This window comes from Atractosteus spatula, chromosome 15 (genome assembly GCF_055471065.1).
Source record: "Atractosteus spatula isolate fAtrSpa1 chromosome 15, fAtrSpa1.hap1, whole genome shotgun sequence".
NCBI lineage: Eukaryota > Metazoa > Chordata > Actinopteri > Semionotiformes > Lepisosteidae > Atractosteus > Atractosteus spatula.
The window spans coordinates 20,886,653-20,910,556 of record NC_142720.1 but is presented as its reverse complement, the minus strand read 5'-3'; the positions used below and the strand labels follow the sequence as shown (position 1 = coordinate 20,910,556).

Genomic DNA, 23,904 nt, shown 5'->3' with positions numbered 1-23,904 from the left:
CTGTCTGCAGACCTGCAGGAAACAGATCTGGGCAGGAGACTTCTAGGAATTCGAGACAATGCTGGTGTGACTTGACTTATACCTCAAAATGTTCCTGCTGCAAAGGGTTGTTGTGACAGGACTGCTCAGGAAAGAAAACGGACAACCTGCGTTGTCAGACAGGGGGTTCAAACGGCGGTTTTAGAGAGTGAAAGCTCTCGCCATTTCCCTGCCCGCCCGGGCTGAGAGCGAACACGTGCCGTCAGCCAACTCTTCAGAAACTGTCCACCAGCAGCGTGTCTCTCACAAGCTGTTGTGACCCACAGACTCTGTTTACTCAACAAATCGTGCTCTCAGTATATCCTGTAAACTGTTAGGAACCAAACACATGATAACAATAACAGAAAAGTAGCAATGTGTTGTTTAGATTATGATTGCTCTGGGGTGTCAAGGTGATCCAATGGTTAGCACTGTTGCCTTGCAGGGCTGGGGCTCTGGGTTCAATTTCAGAGCTGGGGTGCTGTCTGTGTGGAGTTTGTATGTTCTCCTCATGTTTGCATCCAAGTGTTTCAGTTTGCTTTTACAGTCCAAAGACATACTGGTAGGTTAACTGGTTTCTAGGAAAACTGTCCCAGGTGTGAGTGTGTCCGTGTTTGTGTCTGTGTGTCTGTCCTGAGTGTATCCTGCCTTAGTCTGTTGCTTGCTAGGATAGACTCTGGCTCCTTCAAGACCCTGAGCTGGAATGAAGAGGTTAAAAAATGGATGCCTGTTTGATCTTTTAGAACACCGTTATTTAAATAAAAGTATAATATTCCTCGCAAGTGGGGAAATAGTAGCTTTATTCAATTTATTTTTATTCGAATGAAGAAATAGTAGTTCTGAAATGCAGAAGAAAATCAGTTTCTTAAGGATTTTTAATTTTGCTTTTTTAACAAAATGTCTCTGCCTTTTGTGGAACACGGATCTGGGTGGAAAAGGTCAAATTCCTGCTGTAATACCAGTATATATTGGGGGGGAAAAAATAATCCTGCCTGGTGCAGATTTGCAAACCGTCCCGCTGGGCGTAATTGAAGATCCTAATCCACGTGCTTCTGCTGCTCATTGCCAAGACCCAGCACTAGCCGCTCCAGCTGGGGGGATTGGACGGGATTTATTTTGATGAAGAACATTCATTACGGTGTATGGGGTTTTTTTTTTTTCCTTTAGCAGGTGACGCTGAAAACTGTTTAAAGTGGCCTTTTTCTCCGTGTCTTCCGTTCTAAAGTGGGGAGCCGCGAGTGGGCTCTGTGTGCGCCGCCTGCAGCCTGCCTGTGGCACAGCGAGCGCTCCTGTACCGGCTGACCCCGAGGTGCGTCACGCTGAGCGGCCTTCTGCTCGGCGCTCCACCGTCTGCAGGCGTCACGGGCAGGCTGAGCACGGGCCTGCAGCGGAAGCCCTCCCGCCGCTCTCTCGCAGCAGGATCTGGACACTGAGGGAAACATCTCGTTTACAGGAATTCAAAGTGATTCTTTGGCTATTTGAAAAAATGACCTGTGAACCCCTTCAGGACAGCAGTGGTCAGTGTTGACAGGCTTTTCAAACTCTGACATGACCCTGTCCACTTTGGAGCACTTTGATTAAGATCCTAAATCTTGTGTAATTATTTTAAAATGAAAACTGTTGCTCAAAATTCTCTCAGTGCTGCTGGATGTCATGTCTCATGTTTCCCTGCATGGTCTCTCGCGGAGCCTTTTTATAGGTTATTTTATTTACTATCCACGAGTTGTTTGGGACGGCTGACAGAAAAGTAATGTCACTGATTGGCCTCTACATCTAATTTTTCCAACGAGGCATCCCAGTTACTACTACAGAGGCTGTTGGCAATGCTAGCAAACGTGTATGGTCCTGCGTTTCTTCTCTGTTAGTTAAACATAAGGGCTCAGAAAAAAGCTTTACAGTTCTAAAAATGTACCCAAACAACACAAAGACAAAATTAAGGTTCAAATTCTGAGCATGTTCTGGAAAAGGAGCCATACTGGTAATATAATACTGAAAGAACACAGATCACAGTAAAGATAAGAAACCAAGATATAACCAAAGGTTCTGATAGAATCGATTCAAGAAAGAGTGGGATTTGATTGCCTTTGACTTGCCTATAGAACTGGAATCTCTGTGATTTAGTCTAATACAATTGGAATCAAAACGTATCCTACAACAATGGTGAGAATCGACAGAACCTGTGTCCTGGAAGGGATTGGTTCTTGTCCGTGTCCGATGTGAACTGGCCTCAACTGGGGACTCACTGTCATCAGAGGAGCTCATGAGCTTTCTCCGTGCTGTCAGGTGTGACCTCACTGAGGTCTGGCTCACCTGAGCCCTGATCACCGCCCCAGAGCCAGAAAAAAATCCATATATGAAATCAAACAGACAGATCAACAGATTACTCATCACTGGTGAGCAGGCGATCGCTACTAATGAAGCAGACGACCGTAACAGTATGACCAATAAACACCTGGAATCAATATCTTCATCTGGAGAATGGTATAATTGTGAAACAAAGATATACTGTATTGTAGATTCTTACAAACACAATTTAGACATTTGAAGATGGCATTTTGATGGTATTAAAAAACATTAATTTAACCTTTCTAACTGTCATTCCTAAGGTACCCTGGTCTCTTCCTGCTGAAAGTGGAGCCCCCTGTTGTCTAACTGCATTATCCACTACACGGTTGCAGGGGGTAAGGCAATCTGCACAAGACAGGAAACTCCCTGGACAGGACACCACTCCATCACAGGACACCCACAGACACAAACACTCACACCAGGGCCAGGTTTCCCAGGAGCCAGTTAATTTACCAGCATGTTTTTGGACTGTGGGGGGAAACCGGAGCACCCAGAGGAAACCCACAGGAACACGGGGAGAACATACAAACTCCACGCAGACAGCACCCCAGGTCTGGACTTAACCACAGGGCCCCAGCACAGCTGTGCAGCAATGCAGCAATATTTACTGTGACCCACCATGCTGCTTGCTGATACTACACCAGAAGAAAGAATAAAAACCAACGCAGTGAAAATGACTAGGTTGACTAGGCGGCTCACAGCATGACCAATGAAAACAAAACTCTTAACTTGGGTCTAACTAGTCTTGGTTTCCAAGACAAGGAATTGTTAGGCTCTACAGGCGAGCTGAAGTGGACCATTTCACGATCCGGAGACGGGAAGGCGGATCTTTGGTGCATCACACACGCACAAAAAAACAAAACAAAACAGGATTACGGGAAATCATTTTAATTCAGATCCGCCGTGTTACGCGTCGGCGGCAGGTACACTCTCCGCTAGCCTCCGCTTCCCCGCCGGCATCCCAAAAAACACACACACACACACCCCGGCGTCAGCGCGCGCCGTGCGTGGGGATTCCTGAGGATTACCCGGCGTGCCCCGCGGGGGAAGATGGCGGCAGAGGCGCAGGGAAGGAGATAAACTTTATCCCAAAGCGAAACAGCCGGGATCGGGATAGCGGATCCGGGCGGGACCGGGCAGGCTGGAGGCTGGCGGGTAGGGCGTTTGACCCGTGCGGTGAAATACAGCAGCAGCAGCAGCAACAACAACAACAACAGCGGGGGAACAGAGGCACGAAAACTTGCCCGGAGAAGGGATGTTGCGCTATGTGGGGTGCGAGCGGATAAAGTTTATTATCCCGGACTGAGACTCGGGATTGAATTGGGAGTCTGCCCTCTCACCCTTGGAAAGTGCTGAGGTAAGAGAGGGAAACTGCCTCGCGTTGAAGCTTTTGTGGTAAGCGGTACAAAAAAAAAACACTCATTCGAGTGCGGCTTATGTACGAAACCGGCTGGCCGAATCCGGGGAGCCGAACCGAACCGAACCGAGCCCGAATCGCTAAGAAATTCAAATTCGCGGACAGACCTCGGGGAAAATCGGTCAACAGCAGCACCGAGGCGTGCACGTATGCCCCCTGTTTTGCAGTCGCAAAGGGAGCCACCCTGTGATTTTATTTTTTTTGCCGTTGATCGTCTGTGAAGTGTGAGAATCCGCGAGTGGGTCCGAGGAATTCGGCGGAGCCCTGCGGCGCTAGTCTCGCCAGCACCACGGCACGGAGCGGTGCCAGTAGTATCAGCCATTAATCACTCCCGAAATCGACAACTGGTGTGTGGTGAAAGTGCAGGTGAATAACAGTTCTCAGAATATGCGTGTCTGCACAGCTATAAACGAACAGCTAGAGAAATATTTAGAGCTGCAGACTTGTTATATAGATGCAAGTGCATGTGTGTTTACACAGGTGTTTGTGCATGCTGAATGCTCCTGCTTAAAACTCCTTTTTTTTCCTAGTTGAAATCCCCAGACCAAAAGGACTATTTGTCGGCTTATTTAAATTTGATCACACACAGTTTAACTGCAGTGCATTTACAGCTGCTTACGATTCGCATAATTAATTCATTACGGTTTGGCTAATGCAGAAGTGTGTGGCTGGAGATGAAACGCAATTCACGTTATCCTGCTGGGAATCCTGCTCTTAGCATTGAAAGTAAACCTGGCGCGTTTCATTTGAATAGCCGTCTGAACGTGTTGGTTTATTCGGTGTGAGGGTAAGGTACTTCATCGGAAATTTCATTTTTTTCTCTCGCGTGGCTTTTATACCCAGTTTATTTGTGCATTGCCTGTGTTTGGTCTGAAACTAGAAAGTTTAATACTGTTCTAAGTGTCTCCATTCCATTTTTGGAGTGATCGAAATATTTGTCGGGGAATTGTTGGACTTATGTGTTTGTGCTGGAACAAGAACCGAATAAGACTCCTGTAAGGTAGTAGATAAGCTTCCTGTGTGTGTGGAAATGACTTTAATCGATTTGCATATTTTTGCAATTTGCAAATTGAGTCAGCTGTTATGGTTTCATCCCGAGATTAACTAATGTTAGTAATAGCTACTGAACAAAGTGCATTGGTCTGTACCGTTTTACACAGTTCATCATCTTCAGATGAAATTGCCCACTCGGTGATGAGTCTTGTAATAATGTTTCGGTCTGGTCGCTGCCAAGTCTCAAAGGAAACACTGAACTTCACGCTGGGTCAGGAGTGAGACAGCACACACGTCTATCGTCTCCCTGTCTGGTCCTACAATATGTGGTCCTGGTTTCTGTAGATGTGTTATTATGTCTTGTAGAAAGGTCAGCTTGTTTTCGACGTGTTGCCCTGGTGTGAATTGCTTAAAGTTTTCTTACCAGTTTCTGTAATAATACATCTCTGAATACGTTAATAGATTTTAATAGCTCATTCTGAATTAATTCCCATAATAATCTATCAACATTTTTATGTCAGGATGTTTTTTTCAGTAATGTAGAAACTCGCACTACTGAAGTTGAGAACATGTTTTGTACTGTGTGCTATTGCTGTATGAAGGGCTGAAATACCCAGAAACCCAAGGTAGATTAATTTGTGATGAGTGTGTAGGCTATCGGGATGATTCATGCATATCGTGTGGGGATCATCAGTATGTGCAAAGTTTTCAGCCAGTTGCGTCATATCAAGCAAATTAAGTAAGATTTGGATTATAGAGGCAACTCAAGCGGTGCGGTTCGTGATGTTTTAGAGATGGATCTTTTAAAAACACATTTGGAGGCAAGCGTGAGCTGGTTCTCGCAGCAGTCATGAATACATGTGCTGGGTTATAAAATATGCATCCTGTTTCTGTCGACTTTAATCCCATCAAGTTCATTGTATAGTTGCTGTGCAGTATTTATTGGAGGTGCTTTAGTGTCCCTATTGTGAAGTCATTATGGGGGTGTAAAAGTGTGAATTAAATCATAATCTACTAGTGCATGGCCCAACTGCCCGGGTAGTGCGTCCTTTACTGGACAGTGTGTTTTCAGATATTGCACATGAATCCACAGAAATTCCAAAGTGTTGCGATCTTGGTATTAGTATCTGTTTTCACCTTCGTCTTTTGAAAAAGGTCTCGCTTTTGAACCTGCAGAGTCTGAGTTCTTCTAGAGTTTTACTACAAAGTGGTTGTTAATGAATGTCTGCATTTTTCATGAGTCATCAACCTGCACCTGACAGACGTCATTGAGAAGCAAGGAAGGGCTTTTTTCCCAGGAGTGGAGAAGGGAGCTTCAGTAACTAGTATGTGATTGAGTGGTGCGCTGACTGCAGCACGGGCGGGACTTTTCTGCTGGTGTCTGTTTTAATAAAGGGTGTCCGCCTGCCGGCTGATGCACAAGGACACATCCTCCGAAGCTCGCTTCCAAGGCCTGCTGTTTGTACTTAGCTTCCCTTTAAATCTCCATCCTGGAAAAGATGGGCTCAGGACAGAGACCAGGAATTGTCTGTAGCTTGTTCGTGCTGCTGGGAACAGGTTATGGCAATATAGAATATGCCTTGTATAGATTTTCTTTTTAAAAAAGTCACTTGTACCTAATTGAATGAGTTGCAGACAGCTTAATATTTAATTCATGGCTAAAATAAAACTTAAGGATAGCAGTGATTGTATGTTCGGGATGATGATCACATCTTTCTTTTAGTGTAGGATTTTAAAGTTGAAGGAGATTGCATGGAATAAGTGTCTTTAAGATACAGAGACACACCCAATAGATTTACTGAATGAGTAAGAAATCAAAGGTTAGAAGCTGAACTCTGATGCTGGCTGGAGATAACAGGCCTTTAGACTTTCCTTCATTCAAGCTTGCACTTTGCATTCCTGAGCTCTTAGATTAGTGGAACCTGTTAATTGAGCTTGTAACTGTAGCTCTGCTCTGACCACTGTACCAGAACATGTGAGCTGCTATCAGCTCTATTAATAAAGGAAGAAAATGCCTTGAGCAGACATTAGACTGTTCTTTAATTATTGTACATATCTTTAGCATTGTAAAGATCTTTCCCTCTTATTTTACTCAGGACTTTATTTTACAAGGAAGTGTTTGCTTCTTCATAGGGTCAGAGATAATAAAACCTTTAGTAAATTAAGAAACAATCGCTAAATGTATGGGAGGTTTATTACTTTTAGAATTCAGAATTCTTCCTTAAAGGATAGAAAAGGACAATCAAAAGGGCTAACAATGAAGATATTCAAACCTGCACTTGAATCCACTTGTTTTCTGTGTACTTAGCACCTTATTATAGAAAACCACTTGGCTCAAAAAGCCTGTAATATAGGGTTCAAACTGCGCATATACTTCAGAGAGCTCGTCTAGAACTTAGAATATTCTGGCTGTATTTAGGCACCTGACTCTAGTTTCTGTAAGTGAGCAGTAGCTTGGCTGAGCCTCACACCGATGTCTTTACAGTGAGATATGGCTGCTCTGTACAGGTGCTTTTTCCTTTGACAGCACGGCTGTTCTAGCTTCAAGAATCCGCCTCCTAGTATCTCCCGTGCTTCTTGCGGAGTTTGAATACCTGGCCGTGTTTGTGTCAGGCCTTGCTTCACCAGTGTGCTGTTTACCACTGAGGTGGCCGGAGTCTCCCTGCCCTGATGTCGGCCTGCTGCTCCTCTAAGCAGGGACCTGCTTCTGCACCAAGACGGTGGCTGTTAGCGGTGTCTGAAAAGCCTGGCAGTTTCTCTTGTTTTTTTGTGCTGCTGCCTATGCAGTAGAAGAACCAGGAAGGCCGTAATTACAGTATGTATTTAGAGCTGGTTAAATATTTGGTTGTCTGGATTCCGTTCTGCTGAGTCTTTTACATAAACAGTCCATAAAAAGTGCACCTGGAATATTTGGCACGCGTGTCGATTTTTCTTTTGTTTTGTTTATAACAATATTGTATTCCCAGAAAATAAAAAGGAGAAGAAAAACATGGCTTGACTCCTACAGCTGCCCCCGCTGGCTGGTGCCCAGGGAGCCCTGCCAGCAGACTGCCCCGTCATGGGTGCGCCTCAGACCAGGAGCAGGCCAGTGTCTACCAGTCTGTCCCAGACAGGTGCTTCATTTCCGACCCGGCCAGACGGCATGGTCGTGTGAGCCGGGTCCCTGTCAACTGCATACGGACAGTCGATGTTCAGCTTTGACTGGTGCATGAATCACTTCTGCCTGTGTGTTAGTTGAAACAGCATCCGCTGATGGAAAGGGTTTATCAGAGATCTAGTCCTTGTTATTCATAAGTGCTTTAGAGGCCCGTGTGTTGAACTCACTCAGGGTTTTACAGGCTTGGAGATGGCCGTGAAGGCAGCCGTGCAAATTAATGGTTTATCTCTATGTAATATATTGAAGATGAAAGAAGCACTAGCTTTCTTCTGATCTCTGTGTGCACGAATACAAAAGTCAGTCCAGGCAATCGGTGCTTATATTTATATAAGTGCTGTTAGCACTGTAACTATTGACGGGGGGAAAAACCTTTCTAGTGTGGAGCTGTTTTAGATCTTTTTCTTCAGATTTCCTGTACATATAGAGTGGTGCCTTCACTTGATGCCCTCCCCTCTCATTTCATTCTGAAAATGAATGATTACAGGTTCCATTCAGTCGCGTTTCTCCCGTGGCTCTCTGAAGTCTGTCTCCTTGTTTCTCGTTCACTGGCTCCGTGTCATTTCCTTTTAGAATGAGAAGCACTGAGCAAGAATGCCTGGGAGGTTGTAAGAGGGCCAGATATATGTTTTTCAAAAAGCTGCGATTGAAAAGGTCGTTGTTTCTGTAATGACAGAGGAATGATGAAAGCCAGACTCTGGGAGGACTGATATGCGGAACTTGTCACTCTTTAAATCGCTGTGGTTTTCAGCAAGGCTTTGCTTTCCAGCATTTCCACTTCAAGTGCTCAGGGAACAGTCTTACAAAAAATGCCAGACAGTAATTCTCAAAAATATTCTTGAAGCTAAGAATGAAATGATTGCTAACGCATCTATTATTATTATTATTATTATTATTATTATTATTAGTGTTCCCTGTTTAAGTTATAGCATGACTTACGCCATTGCTGCGAAGTGACCTGGTATGACTCTGTTGAAAAACGATGGGAAGCAATAAAAACATCTTCTTAGGATTAGCATTTCCATATCCAAAAACACTGCTTTTAGGGATTTTAAGCTCTGATTTCTGCGCAGCATCAGAAGCACTTGGAAGATTCTCTGAGGGTGTTATTTTAAACTTATGAAGGCAACTATATGATTACTTGTCTCCTGGTAGATGTATAGCTGGACTGCTGTATTCAAGAGGGACAAATGTTCAAAGAGTCTATTAACTTGTTGATGTTGATCTCGCACAGACAGTTCTCCTGACCTCCAGACTGGAGATATGGCTGCTGATAGCCGACACATTGTGCTGGGTTTATATCCAAAGCTCTTAAGGGCCCTGGAAATTACAGTCTTTTGTATGCGACTTTCTGAAACTACAGGAAAGGACATTTCTTTCCTTCTACGATCTGTGTAGAATTGTGATTGGCTTAGATTGGTCTTCTCTCTTGAAATTCTGTCTGTTTCTCTTGCAAGATTAAATCATTCCCGATGAGACTTTTTGTCGCCCCAAATCCTTTCTTCATTCGTTGTGTAAAATTGTTCTCTGTGCTCTGGTGTGAAAGTATATTTCCAGCTTGATCAAACTGCCTCTTGTCCTTTTCTTGCTATCATGATGTTTCTTAAGCCAGGTCAGGAATAGGTGCTGTTTTATATTGAAGGTTAAATGATCTCTAATTCTTGATGCGTATACAGTGGAGTTTAACTGCCAGGAACAACAGGACTGTGGACTGTCCAGTGTTAGAAAGATATTTTAAGTATTTGTATTTTGAAGTTTGCATGAATGAAATGTTCTTTAATTGAGTCAAGACCTTACAGTTATTTCAGTGCCATGTGTTCGATTTTTCACACATTCCTGCTAAGTGCAGAGCTTTTCGGGAGATTGTACCTGTTCATGTGTCTGCAGAGAGGAATGTGAAAGAAACTGGCAGCTCTGGTCATGCTGCTCCCCGTTTTTGTCTCTTCTAAACTCTCTACAGATGCTGCTTCAGTCCTCTCTTGTTCTCGGCTACTGAAGCATGGACCTAGAAAACAGGTTTGTTTTTTCCTTATCCTTTTCTTCCCCACACTTCCCAGTCTGCTGCAGCACACACAAGGGGCTTAGTGTAAACTGAGCCCCTTATCCAATGGGGGAGCCCTGGGGAATTGAAATGAGGAAAGAAAGGGGCAGCCTTCTGTCTCGTGATCTTCCAGTCGTCTTAGTGAACGGGCTTCCACCCTTCCCTCTCGTGCTGTTGATTGCTTTCCCAGCATTCGCTCCTTTCCTCTTCTGGTCCTGCAGGATGATTTGCACCAGCAGCTTTTGTTTTAAATTCCCACATAGTGATCTATGTTCCATTAGCGTCTGCTGGATAATTTCTGACAAACAGAACCAGCCTTTAAATTAGCTGCCAAATGTTCATCTTTCCCGAGAGGTGGAGATGCAGTCCTGTGATGAAGACAAACTAGTGCTGTCTGTGTGCCCTGCGGCTAAACTTGTATGTGTGCACACGTGTGTGTCTGCGGTGTCGGGTTTACAGCGCAGAGCTCCGACTTCACGCCTAGGTAACAAATATTCTCTGTCCCCAGGCTACAGATCCCGCCATTACCGTCTGCTGGTGCATTAGTTACGTCGCTGTGTGTTTCCCAGGGACGTCTTGTACTGTAGCTTTTAGACAATCGAATATGTGCTGTTTACCTCGTAGTGTTTTATTACTGAATAAGTGTGTGGTTTCTTAGTTTGTAGCTGTTTGCTGCGAACTCGGAGGCTGCTGTATGTGACATTCAGCCTCAAAGTGTGTGTGCATTTGGAAGCCGAGCAATTGTTTATTCCCCGATTGAGAATTGAATAAAAATTGCTGAACTAAGCACAGCTTTGTTTCCCAATAGGTTTATTGTGCAGTAATTTGTTGTTCGGAAATGTAAGTGTTGATTGTTGTTTTTCTGAGATTTCTTCACATTAGTACTTTTACCAGTTTATAAACTAACCGCTTCCTAGAAGGCTTCTAAGGCAGCACAAACCTTACATTTCCCTTTGTATTTTTATGTTTCATTTGCACCTGTAACCTCAAGAACCGTTATATAGGAAACTTCTTTTTGTGGAAATTGGATGTTGTACATTACCTTTTCGAGGGTGCTTGGAGAATTTGAAATTCATGTGGAATAAAATGCGAACATAAACTTGCAGTGGAATGGTCCTGTGGGACAGATGTTGAAAGAACCAGATGTTTAAAATGCAGTGTGCAGGCTTTGACGAAATCGGGCACAACGGTTTTGCTCTGTTACTTTTGCACGGTTTTTACTGTTCTCTCCCAGCCATGTGGGAGACATTCGCCACAGCAGCATTCATTAAAGAAAATGCCAAAACTGTTCAGCTATCCTTAATGTTTTTGTTTTTGTCTCCGGTAGGCCAAATTAGTCAAAAAGGAATCATATTACATCTGGTAAATGGCACAGCAGGTCGCTCCTGGGCACCAGAAGCACATAATGATGACGGTTACAGTGCTGTGATCGTGCTCTTAGAACATTTGTATTCAAATGCAGCTGTTAGTCATTCTCACAGGTAATGCGACCGAAGGGATTTCTGATGTCGACATTCCTCCTGCTGTATGTCGTTTGTTGCCCAGTCGTGTTGTAGAACCCAGCGCTGGCTGCTTCCAGAAGTGTCTGAATGCGATCGGCAGTTCACTTCGATACTAGCAGGTAAACGGGCTCAGTGAGTGGGATGTCCTCCCGTTTGTGAGCTTTTTAACGTTCAACACTTGAGCTTTGCATCTTATTGATGGGTAGTGGGTATGTCAGATCTGGACGGCACTCTTTTGCACCACATATCTAGACGATGAATTACTAATATATTAATTACATTTAATATATTAAATCTATTTTTTAGGATATGTCCATATTTTAGATTTAGGAGCTCACATAGGTTTATATCTGCTGAAAAAGTCAGTAAAGCTGTTATATTGGCTGTGTTGAATGAAAGTGCATTTCATTGTCAGTTAGCTGATCAGTGCCTATTATGAAATAACATGAGTTGGAGTAATCAGAGCTTCATGCATATTCCTTCCATTCATTTCCTCTCAATATTTTCGTGGAGCTTGGTTCCTTTCCTATTAAAACATTTTTTGTTGATTTGTATTTCTAAAGGCTACAAGCCTTGTACATCCGGCATTAGGTAATCACTGCTTTGTTTTTCCATTTGTATCTCATATTAAAAACCTTTGCACCGGTTAACGCTTGTAGAATTGAAATCGGTTTTATGTGATGTGCAGCCAGAAGTAGAAGATGAAAGTCTGCTTTAAACTCGCCGGTTGCACCTCGGACAGGCAGGTTTCAGTTCAGTACTCACAGCTGTAAAATGAAGGCTGTTGCACAGCCATTGCTTCAGGGCTTGAGTTTTCCTCCTGAATCCATTATGCCTGGCACTTCATCTTGTGTATTATACAGAAGGACTCCTTTCTTTAGGACTTTGTTGTTCATTAGGTATAGATGTATAACTTCCAGGCAAGTCAGGTAGCAGTTCTGTTTGTGTTCTTTTGGCATTTCAGTGTGATGCTGATTAAGTTATAGTTTTGTTTTTTATTAAATCTAAAATTCTAAATACAGATTTAAAAAGAATCTAATGCCCAGCATCTTAATAAATATCAGCATGTTTATAATGTAATAAGATTTTTTTCTGTAGTCTTTAGTCTCTAATGCTATGTGAAACACCTTCTCATAACACTATAGCTGTGGACAAACTGTGCTGTCAAGCTCTCATGTTATGGCTTGTAGTCAGAGACTCAAAGTGAATTTTAAATCAGGAGCCCAGTTAGTCGAGTGGCTTCACCCGAGCTAGATCAGAGTGCTTCTGTTACAGTGTCACCGTATCATCTTTGAAACCGTCTTCAAAAGTCGGCCGTGCTTGTCTTGAAAGGTCATTAACAAAGAGGCAAGCCTGAGAGATAAACGCACTGTTGAAGTGTTCCCTCACCTGATGAGCGAGCCGAAATAGCAGAGGGTATTGCTGATTTAATTAGAGTTCTTCTTCTTCACCTGTCACAGCCCGAGTGCTACATTAACGAATGCCCTCGTGAATTACTCCCGTGTCAACATTATGCCTTTAAAGCTAAATAACTAACTGTGGCTCCATATGGTCATCTGGCAAAGGGATGCGTCTGGCCAATTAATATTCTGTTGTCATTTTGGACCCAGGAATGTTATGGCAGTCTCATATCTACGAACTCATGGATGGAGGACGGTATAAAACGGCTCTTTCCGCTCTCATCCTCTGAGTGCTGTAACTCATCATCTGTGCCTTTCCATCTTCTGTGTGATTGCAAGCTTCGCAGCCTCTTCAGACCTTTCATGCAGGTGCTAGTGCCAGCACACTACCATGCTAACAGCCGTCAGTGGAGGAGAAGCACTATTATTGAAGCACTGTCGTTGGTCAAGGTTCCAAGGAAGAATTTAATTACTTCTAAGTTTGCTGCATATTTACTGTAAGTAAGGTGGATTGTTTATATATTTAAAACAGTTTCTATTTGAAGTGTAAATATTGTGGTTTAAGGCAAGCCTTAGGCCTTGATTAAAGGAAGCCTCCAGCCCTGCCAGCAGTAACACAGCTGTAGCAAACCGTTTCCATTCATGACCAGGTTCGCATCTGGGATTGCTGAGTGAGTGGAAGTTTTGGTTGAGTCTGGATCTTAGGCTTTTAAATTGAAGACCCAAGTGTAATTTACATGCCTGTTAGCAGACGTGATGTTTAGATAGGAGCACTGGGAATTCACTGGGAATGTAATGGTTAAAAAGTAGATGGAGAGGGATTGAGCAGCTCTGGGGATTTCACACCTGCAAATGGCAGGGGACGTGGCTGTCATGAGCATTGAGGAACATTTTTCTTTTTCTATTCCTGCCCACACGTTTGTCGCGGATGTGACAAACCCTTGGCCTCTTTCTCAGACCCTGTTCACACTTATAAGGCTGATCCTGGGTCGATTCAGATTGAATCCCGCCTCCCGTTCACACTTGCAGTTTAAGATGACCTTGCGCGTCCACGCTTGTGACTGAAAAGCCCGCCTGAGTCTAAGCAGGCTGCTGTTCCGGAATGTAAATGTGCTGCATACAGAAGGGCTCGGGGAACGTGTCAGGGGAGAGAACACCGGTACAGCAGGTTAAATAATACCAGTGTTTCATTTGCTGCAGTGATGTTGATACTGTATTGAAAATCAGACCATGTTGTGCATTCCCGTGCTGTGTTCCTCACAGAAACGACCACATTTGCTTTTAGGTTCATGCGGCCTAGAAGCCAGTTCACCCAGGTGGTGCGGTTTTTGGGCGTGTAGTGACTGTAGCCAGATGACCGCAGCGGTGGTGAAAACCGTGCTGGTGTGGATTCCTGATGCTGGCGGTGAGGTCCCGTTCCCGAATGAGGGAAGGGTGGAGTGGACAGCAGATTTAGGAGGGTGCTAGCCCCCAGATCCAGAGGATGTTGTCCCAGTCCGTGTCGCGAGCCTCACAGCTGATCTCGGTGTCTGCCTGTTGCAGTCGCTGTGGCGGTTGGCAGCGGCCTGCGAGTTCAGGACCATCGGCTATCCGGTGAATTGTTTCCCTTGTGATGGCACCTTAATGTCAAACAGCCGCACGTCCTACAAATGCTATTATGAGACACGTCGGTGAGGGTTACCATAAATGAGAAGTTTTTTTCATATCGGTCCCTGGCAGATAGGAGTGTTCTACAAATATCCTGTAACCTCTTGCAGAATATAATAAATAACATCACTTTATTAACCCTATACAATTTCTTGCATTAGGAATTCGTCTTTTCGCATACCCCAGCTTGCTCTCCATGAGACACACAGACGGGGAGAGAAGCTTGGGGTCAGAGCGCAGGGTCAGCCATTGTACAGCACCCCTGGAGCAGTTGGGGTGAAGGGCCTTGCTCAGGGGCCCAGCGGAGTAGGATTCCTCTGCCGGCTGTGGGATTTGAACCGGCAACCTTCCAGCCACAGGCGCAGACCCTCAGCCACAGAGCCACCGCTCCGGCCTGAGTGTTTGTATGTTCAAATATTGCAAACCGTGTTTAAAATTGCACAATTACTGAAATGTATTAAGAATTTGTGCCAACTTTCAAAGTTTATTTCTGTTATCTCTACAGAGTGTCAAATATTAAAAGGCTGAATTTGTCAATTGAAAGCACTGTTTGCTTTCCAGATTCCAGAAGGTGCTTTTATGTTTCTGCATGCTGGTATGTGTGGTGTCTGGCTGATGCGTGGCTGACATTATTCGCCAGCAGATCCGGTGTGCTGTATTTCAGGTATACAAGTGAGCAACCTTTACCAAGTAAGGGAGAACTTTAGGTAGGCCAGGTTGTTTAAGCCAGGAGTGGAATTTAATCAGAACATTGGAGTAAGATCCCTTCATCTTTTGAAAAATACCACGGGATCTTTAATGATCTAGTAGTGAGGACCTAAATGACGGCACTTTATACAGCATGGTGTCCCCTGTCGCTTTACTGGGGAGCTGGTTTTAGAAATTCTTCTCCAGAAGGAATAGTGCCACCTGGTGGTCCACCAGCACCACTTGCAGCAGTATTTCGGTTTTCCTTTGCAGTCCCCAGTCCCGGGACCAACTAGGCCCAGCCTTGCTTCTCTCCTGGGACCTGATGAGATCAGATTGCAAGGTGATAACACTCTTATGGTCCTAATGCACGTTAACCTGAGTTACCTTTACAAGCACCACAGAAAGGTGGAGCTGATAATTTTAAAGAAATATAAATACATAGCGCTATTATAGGCAGAAAAAGCAATGGGCTGCACTGCTGCATCCCAGAATCGGAGAGAGTGCTCTTTCTGGGGCACGTACATGGTCTTCATCAGTTTGCAAGTTCACACGTTCCCTGTGCTGTGCACACAGGTTGTTAAGGATGCTGCATTTGTAAACTGAAACCAGAAAATACTTAGAATTGTGTCCATTTTGCAGGGTGTGCCTCCTTTTTACTCTGCCACTCGTAGTCAATGTGGTAATGTATGGAGAGGCAAAATCCATGTTAACAATCCAGTGCTTTCAGCATAAGCATCTAGCTATGACCCTAACACTTCTTCATTCCATTTTGAAAAGTATAAAGGTATGTGTTAGGGTCTGCAAACATTTGATCTGTTTATTTCAGAGATAAATGTGTGATGTGTTGGTATGGGTGCAGTGTTTTAATGCTAACCTTAGCCTGGAATCAGCTTACACAAAGTGCCAAATTGGCATACAGTACACTCTGAAACTAAGAAGCTTATTAAAAATAATGAGCACATGGAAAAGGACTGCAAAAAAATCTTATTTAGTAATGTAGCTCACCCTTATGAATGTGGTAGGATTAATGCTTTTACTCAAGAATGACAGCATTGGGCTGAAAGTAATGACATATCTGTGATAAGGATGAAGTCCTCAGACCACAGTTCTGGTCCAGCAGAAGACATCTGAAGTCACTGCAGCTGCTTTAGTGCCTATGAGTTGTGTTAGATATTATTCATTTTAATTAATCTTTGGGATTTCTAAGTTGTTTTGTTCTAATTATGATGCGATACTTTACCCTTCAGATCCCAGTATACTGACAATTTCATTATAGTATTTTTTTAAGAAGCTACATTTTTTTTTGTGGTAATTACACATCCCCCCCACTTAACTTTTTAGTGCATCTTATTTACTGCCTAGCTGTCCTGCACACGGGCAGCGTGTCCGGGGGTCTTCCTCTGCAGACAGAGTCATTAAGGCTGGCTTTGACCAGCGCAGGAGAGGACAGAGAAGACAGGAATATAGAAGGTGAGTTGGGCAGCGTTCAGTGAGTGCCAGGAAGGAGGCTGTTAATTATTTAGTTTACCAGGTACCATTGGGGGCACTGATACTTATATTTCTCTCTCAAAGCTGATTTAATTGCGTTCGTCTTAGCTAGTGGCTTGTCTGCTCCCTTCCTGACATTGCTCACTGGAGTAATCCGAAATTCTGGTAAGCTGTTTGGAAAAAATAATTTTCTTGACCTCTTTTTCTTTGTTGTTATTCCCTGTGCTGTTGTTCGTTTTATAAAAGCTGTGTGTGTGGCTGAGAGCCAGGAGCTTTCTTTCTGAGCAACAGGTGCAGTGCGATCAGTCATCATTTGCAGTTTTTAATACGTTAATCTGCCCATCTTTCCGCACTCAGAAATATGTTGTACTCTTTGCCTTGCTGTATTTTTAGCCTGACATTTAAAAATAAAAGATATTGGAGCCTGTGTGTACTAGCCATTCACCAGGTGAATGTTTTATGAACTGTACAGTATTGTATTGCTGTGTGTGAGATAATCATGGAAATTTCTATCTGTAATGTGTGCATTAATACTTGATATGCCCAGTAGTTTTTGAAAGAAAACTGTTTTTTTGTCTGTATGAAATAGGAAGTTAAGTGCACCTGGTTTGTGTGTAATGATGGTACAGTATATAATAAAGAGGAAATGGCTGACTTTAAATATAGGTCTTCTATGCAGAAGCTGTTGTAACTATGCTTATTGTTCCAGTTTATACCTGAGGAAGAAATATTTACATTGATGTATTAAAAGATCATCAATGACTAGGTTCTGATGTTACATGCCAAGTCATTTTCAAGTTGTTTTTGGACACTAAACACTTTGGTTTTGAAGTTGCAGAATCCGTGGTCATAATCGTGAAATGCAAAAATGCGATTGTATTGATTCAGGATTTTGTAAAGCGATTAGCTTTAATTTTATATCACATAAAATAATAGAGTCCACAAGTATGACCGAGTTAGAATCACATATGTACAGTAAGTACAGGTTTAAAGCACTGCACATTCACTGCGTGTTATAGAAATGCATGGAGTTGAATATATAAGTCATGCATCCGGCAGTGCTGCTGTTTACCCTCTGTAGTTGAATACGTCCCTCATATATATATATAGTGTATGAGATGCAGTAGTGAGCTGGGAGCTGAGGGTCTGGCATCTATTCAAGCAGAACTGGAAGCTGAATCACAGCATTGTGAGAAAATGGCCAGCTTTGTGGGGCTTATTTTCTTGTGCTTTTTATGTTTAATTTTAATGTCGACTTTTGCCTCCCTAGGAAGTTTGTTTTTGAGGTGCGATTTATTAACTAATAATCCCTGTCTAAGTACCTTGTTCAGTTCAGACTTATGAACACAACAAAGATGACAAACTGTAAGCTCTCATTCAACCCTCAAAGCTTGTTTGCTGTTCAGTGGCTAATTGATCGGAGGGTCTCCTCTGTTCCCGGGTATCAGCTTCAACAATGTGACTGGGTAGCTTGATCCATGCTTCAGCAGCCATACCTTCCATTTGTGTCCTCTAGTATGAGTTTAGATTGTGTTTCCACTAATTCTTAAACGCCACAAGAATTTTTTTGTGGTGACAAAATTGTACACAAAATATTTTTTGCATTTGTGATGCTTTTTACGATGATCACGTCCCTTTAAACTCTACACTTTTAACTGTTGCCCTGGCATTATTTTCCTTTTTCTTTGTTTATTTATTGTTGGTATAAATGATTTTTCCATGTGAAAATTGTAGCTTGGCAGTTACTTTATGCTCAGTGTTTCCCATTTCATATTTATAGTTTTTCTACTTGTACTTTATCTATGCCTAATACTCTGCACTTGTGTGCAATATGTTACTTGTCAGGTATTTGCCCAGTCTTGAGTTGTGGGTAAAGCTATTTGAAGATCCAATTAAACCAGTATAAAACTTTGGTGTTGTTGTTGATCGTCATGTGTTGTTCTGCTGAAGGTTTGCAGTTTTGACGATACATTTTTATTTGGGTTGCTCTTATGTTCTTATTAAGGCTAAAACCTCCAATCCCAAAATGTACATAAGTGGGGGATAGTAAGCTGGCCCTTTGTGGGTCTCTGCATGCTTTTACATTTAAAGGGAATGGTATACAGGTGACTCCAAACTTCGTCTTACTGTTGCAAAACGGATCTTTCCCAAATTATTACAATTTTTTTTACTCGATACCTCCATTCCTCCACACAGGACGTCTCCAGCTCCTTCAGCCTGCATCACTTGTGCTTGTGAACGGCTTCCTTTAGACCAGGTCTGGTCAATTCGATGGCCAGTGCTGAACATTGACCTTATACCCCTGAACCATTTTGCAGCACACTTGGCGGTGTGCTCCTTGGACAATCATTCACCGGCCAAAGGAGAGGAATTAGTTACTGTACGTACCCTGATATACTTCAGAATTCATTTGTTTCTGAATTTTAACAGGAAGACGCCGGATCAGAGAATGTAAAACAATCTCAAAGCATAGCAGATCCATTTCTAGCTGTTGCAGAAGAGATGATATCCCTTTTTATCCCTTTTTAACGTGAGCTCCAACTTGCAATGCTGAATCATGCCGCTGCTGAGAGTCTGAAATCTCCACTTGCGTTTCATCCACTCTCATCATGTGGCCTCACTTGACTCTGCGAGTCAGGTAGTTGCTCTTTAGCAATATGTCTTTTCTTGTTATGTTGCCATGGAGCTCTCCCACAGCCTCCAGATCCATGAGGTCGACCTCGAGCGGTAGTCTAGGAGATGTATCCTGTATCCTGATGATCTTAGAGGTTTCTGAAGATTCCTTGTTATTGCCCTTGGCTGTGAGTCATCCTCCTACGTATACTTTTATGCCCTCACCGTTGGGTTAAACGGTCCTCCATCCTCATCCTAGCGGAGCAGTAGTCATGGCATTATTCTTGAACTTCCTGATGATGGACATCGCACAAACCTGAGCATGTGTTAAGGTTATTTTACAGCTGCAACAGCTTGAAACTGGTCAAGTTCAGTATTAAATTAATCATACTTCCTTTTGAATTTTAACATGACATTTTCAGCTGTTGTTGAGTATTTTTTATCACTTTAATGTAAAAAATCTTGATATACTGTAGACCTGCCTTTTTTTTCTTTTCAAACCTTTGTAACAGTTCATCAAGGATATGAGTAAAGTTGGAGATGTAGTTACTGAGCCAGTTTAGTTCCACTAGTGGCATTATTAGGTTTGAGCCTGCAATTTTTATTTTTGTTAATTGTGTTGGAGTTTGTCCATATTTTCCTCTCTAGGCTTGCTCTGTAATGATTTTTAATGTCTTCCTGATTTTCCCAGTCTGTTGCGTTACCCTCCTGCCAACACTTTCCTGGCACTTGAGCATAAATCATACTGAAAATTAATAATCTACAACACGCCACTCTTTTTAAATACGAGGCAAAAACCTCTGATTTAGTGTCGAATTAGGATGTAGACTGTAGGAAGAACCTTGGCAGACTTTCAGTTTTGCTCCTGTTTGGAATGTTTCAGTTGTCTTTTTATTTTATTCAGACAACCATATAGTTCTAGTTGATATAGCTCTCATTTGGTTTAGAGTGACAGAAACATTCTCCTTCAGCTGACTCATTGTTTACATTACTATGAGAATTCAGATAATGTCTTGGTAGGTGTATTTTAAATATTTTGCTTTTAGGGGATTGCAAGGGGTCCTGTGTATCAACCTTGTGTCTGGAAATGTTTTAAGTGCCTTTTAACATATGAATGTAGTCTCCTGATGGACAAGGTCTTCTGTGCTCTTCCCTGAAGAGGGATATCCCTTTAGACAACTCGACTTTGTGAGCTACAGTAGATAAACTGTCCCAACATCTAAAGAAAGGGAATTGTCACGTTCAGAAAACTGGTTTTCTTTCCTGGGTTGTAGAAGAAAAAGAGGTGACTGGGCTAGGGTCTCACAGGGCAGAAGTATATAGTGTCACAGAAACGAGTAGACCGTGAGAACTAGGGGAGGAAATGACAGCAGTCATCAGATCTCAGTGTAGCGGAGTCACCGCCCTCCCTGCGCATACTAGGGAACTCTCCTCTCTGTTGCGTGACGCCGGAGACCCGGGTTCGCGCCCAGGTAGTGAGGGACGAACCGGCAGGGCGGAGTGGCGAGGGCACGAGCCCGCGCAGGACCGCGGGACGGTCACAGCCGGCCCTAATGAAGGTTGGGGTTGATCAGCACTGGCATGGGAGACTTCCAGGGAAAACCAGTTTGCTGCTGTAAGTGGTGTTTGTGAACCTGTAGGTGGCGCTCTTCCCTCCGGACAAGAATTTCTGGAATCGATGTCCCAAGAACTGTCCTTCTGGCCATTGTCTACAATACCTGAACTTCTCGGAAGAGTAAGGTTGTAAATGCAGGTAGTCAAGATAAACTCCTGCGGCAGAATGACTGCCTTGCGCCACCTAGGTGGTGCTGCTCGGTGATGTGGTGGGTGATGGGTGATGTGGGTCCTATAAAAGCTTGGGAATCTTTTGGGATGAATTCTCTCTTGATTTAGCCGGAGAGGCAGCGACTCTCTCCTGCCCCTGATCCGCGTCACCCAGGGGCTGCTGCCCTTCCGTGGAACAGCAGGTAGAACCTCTTAGGGATAATATTGCAAGAGCTGCACTGTGGAATTCGGGGAATTGTCCAGAATGATTCCATTGTAGGAATAGAAAATCCTAGGGAGAGTAGTGCATATAGATGGAGGTGTATACAGTATGTACTTTGCTATGAGGAACTGATATTAATTGTGGATTTATTAGTCTTGAATGTGACTGTTCTGTTTCAAGGTTTGCTTTCGGTGAAGGTATGCCAACTTCTAGTGTTGTTGCTAAAGTTGTGTTAATGTGTGTTAAGTGGCAGGGCATAAAACAGAACTTAAATGTTTTATCGTCTAGGCTGTCTGTACTGAAACGGCTGTTTACTGCCATCTGTTCATTTGGGAAGTGTGCTCTTCATAGCAGCTGAGATGAGGAAGCTACGGAAAGCAGTACAGTAATTGAAAAGAGAAGAATGATTTTCAGCGGAATTGTCCTGACTAGTGATACAAGTCTGGTCTGTTTTTATTTTATTAAGTGTAAAACAGGAAAGAGAGGTTTTGTTGGTTAGGGATATCATTTTAAAACTGAGAAGATTAACTCATTTCGTAAGATAAAAGACATGGGACTGTAGCTGAAACAACAAGATGCAGTTTTTATAGGTGACTTTTGAAAAGTGTACCACTTAGTGGAAAATAAATCTATAGCTCTATGTGGTAAAGATGTCTGTTAAGACATTACTGATTGGAGCTATAACACCTCTTTTTGCAGCAGGTTTATGGTATTCAATCACCTTATAAATGCATCATCTAATGTCATGTGTTTTCTGCTCATCCAAACCCTGATCCATTAAAGTGAATAAACATTCACTCTCCTAATCATCATCAGTAGGGATGATTCAGCAGTTTCCTTGTTGTATAGGAATCATTTGATAACTTTAAAGATGGAAGTTACTGCGATCTAAAAGGTCCATGATGTCTTGGTGAATTTCTGTAAAAACAGTAGGAAGTTCGTTCTGAAGGTAATGTACTCGTCTCTGACATCATGTTCCTAATTTTTCAGATCATCTTGGAGGAGTTCAGGGCAGACTTTTCAAAGACTATATAAGGACTGTTATTTCCCAAGGCTCCTAGCAGTTCCTTCACACTCTGACCTGATCTAACTGCAGTGCAAGAAAGGGCCAAGAGTACTAGATTGTCTGTCAACAGCAGTCTCTTTGAAAGGTTGGACATAATCATATCTATTTTCGTGAAAGCGGATTCCTTCATTGAATCAACCTAGACACGAATCATGGAAACCTCTAGGGAATATTGTACCATAATTCTAATTGATTTCCTGAGGCCCAATAAGAAGCAAAGGTCGAAATTATCATTCATGATCATTTTCAAGATTTACATTTACTCTGAAAAAGTTTTATACTTTCCACTTTGCAGTTTGGCTGCTCTTGCTGATTTATTTTTATGACTAAGCACAATATGTGATGTTGAAGGTGTGGGACTGTTTTATGGTTTTTATCTTCAAGGCTGCTGAGGTTTGGATTCCTTTGGATCACAGCCAGTTATTTTCTTGGTGTGGAAAGGAAACCTAGTTTGCTGACACCACATATATAATACAGATATTGCTGTGTGCAAGGATTTAATGCTGTTGCTTTGTGTGATCTGAATAAAAACATCACTATAACTTTTTGTTTACTTCTTGGGAGCTGAGGGAATGGGTAAGTGTTGTGACTGTGAGCGTTTGGACGTTCCTGCTGTTGATCACCGTCTTCAAAGTATTCTAGTTAATTGGCAGTGTTCTGACTAATCACATGTTGGCTTTTTATATTTAGTCTAAATGTATCGTTATGACTTGAAATACAATAGCCCTGATTGTTAAAGAAGCCATATAATCGCCTGGCAGAACTCGCATGACTTTTTAAGTCTGTTTTTCTACTCGACTGGACAAGCTTGCTTTCTTAGTTTCCACATTGAAGGGTTTTGTCTGAAAGCCTGCATAGTGCATCTGCCCCATGCCTCAGGGACTGCCCTGAATGTGCTGCAATTGAGTTATCTTGATGAGAAAGAGATGGTTGTCTCTTCACAACAGATGGATAATAATCTCTCTTATGCTCTGTTCCGTTGATACTAAGGTGTCGCAAACGCTGTTCCCATATAGTGCGGGCTATATTAATACAAACCTGCCCTACAGGAAAACAGAACAGAAATGTAATTTTCCTCACCTCTGACTTAAACATTTCCATCAGTGCTACAACACCAGAATTACACCCGCAGACATTGAACTTTCATTAGCTCAGAGTTCAGAAAGTTGCTTGACGTTTTGGGCAGCTGTTACAAATAACATAAAATTTTACCTCTGACTTACGAAAGCGAGGTTTGCGGTTTCTTTGCAAAACCCATCTAAGTTACATTTCATTGTCAGTAATGTTTAGCACTTTTCAGAGTGTGAAATCACTGTTGCCATTCGAAGTAATTGCCTGTATAGAATCATTATTGCTTTCCTGCCCTAGAAGTGTATCTTGTGTTAAGTAAAGACCCCGGTAAAGGAGAAAAGGTCAATTGGTTCTGGATCCTGTCAACTGTTTGTGACTGGGAAGCCCGTATGGCCAGAATCTTGCAAACGTGATTTGTTTTTTCTTCACCGTTCCCTGAAGAAGACAGAAGTGCCTGAATTTGAAAGGAAG

General features: G+C 42.8%; 1 protein-coding gene across 1 annotated transcript in view; it reads left to right on the top strand.

The window, feature by feature from the left end:
- Positions 1–3,427: 3,427 nt before the first annotated feature.
- The window catches only part of tjap1 (tight junction associated protein 1 (peripheral)), a 62,460-nt gene continuing 41,983 nt past the window's right edge, over positions 3,428–23,904 (top strand). The window contains exon 1 of the mRNA XM_088934118.1: positions 3,428–3,721. The gene's annotated coding sequence lies outside the window, so the exon portion shown is untranslated. The remainder of the gene's footprint in view (positions 3,722–23,904) is intronic.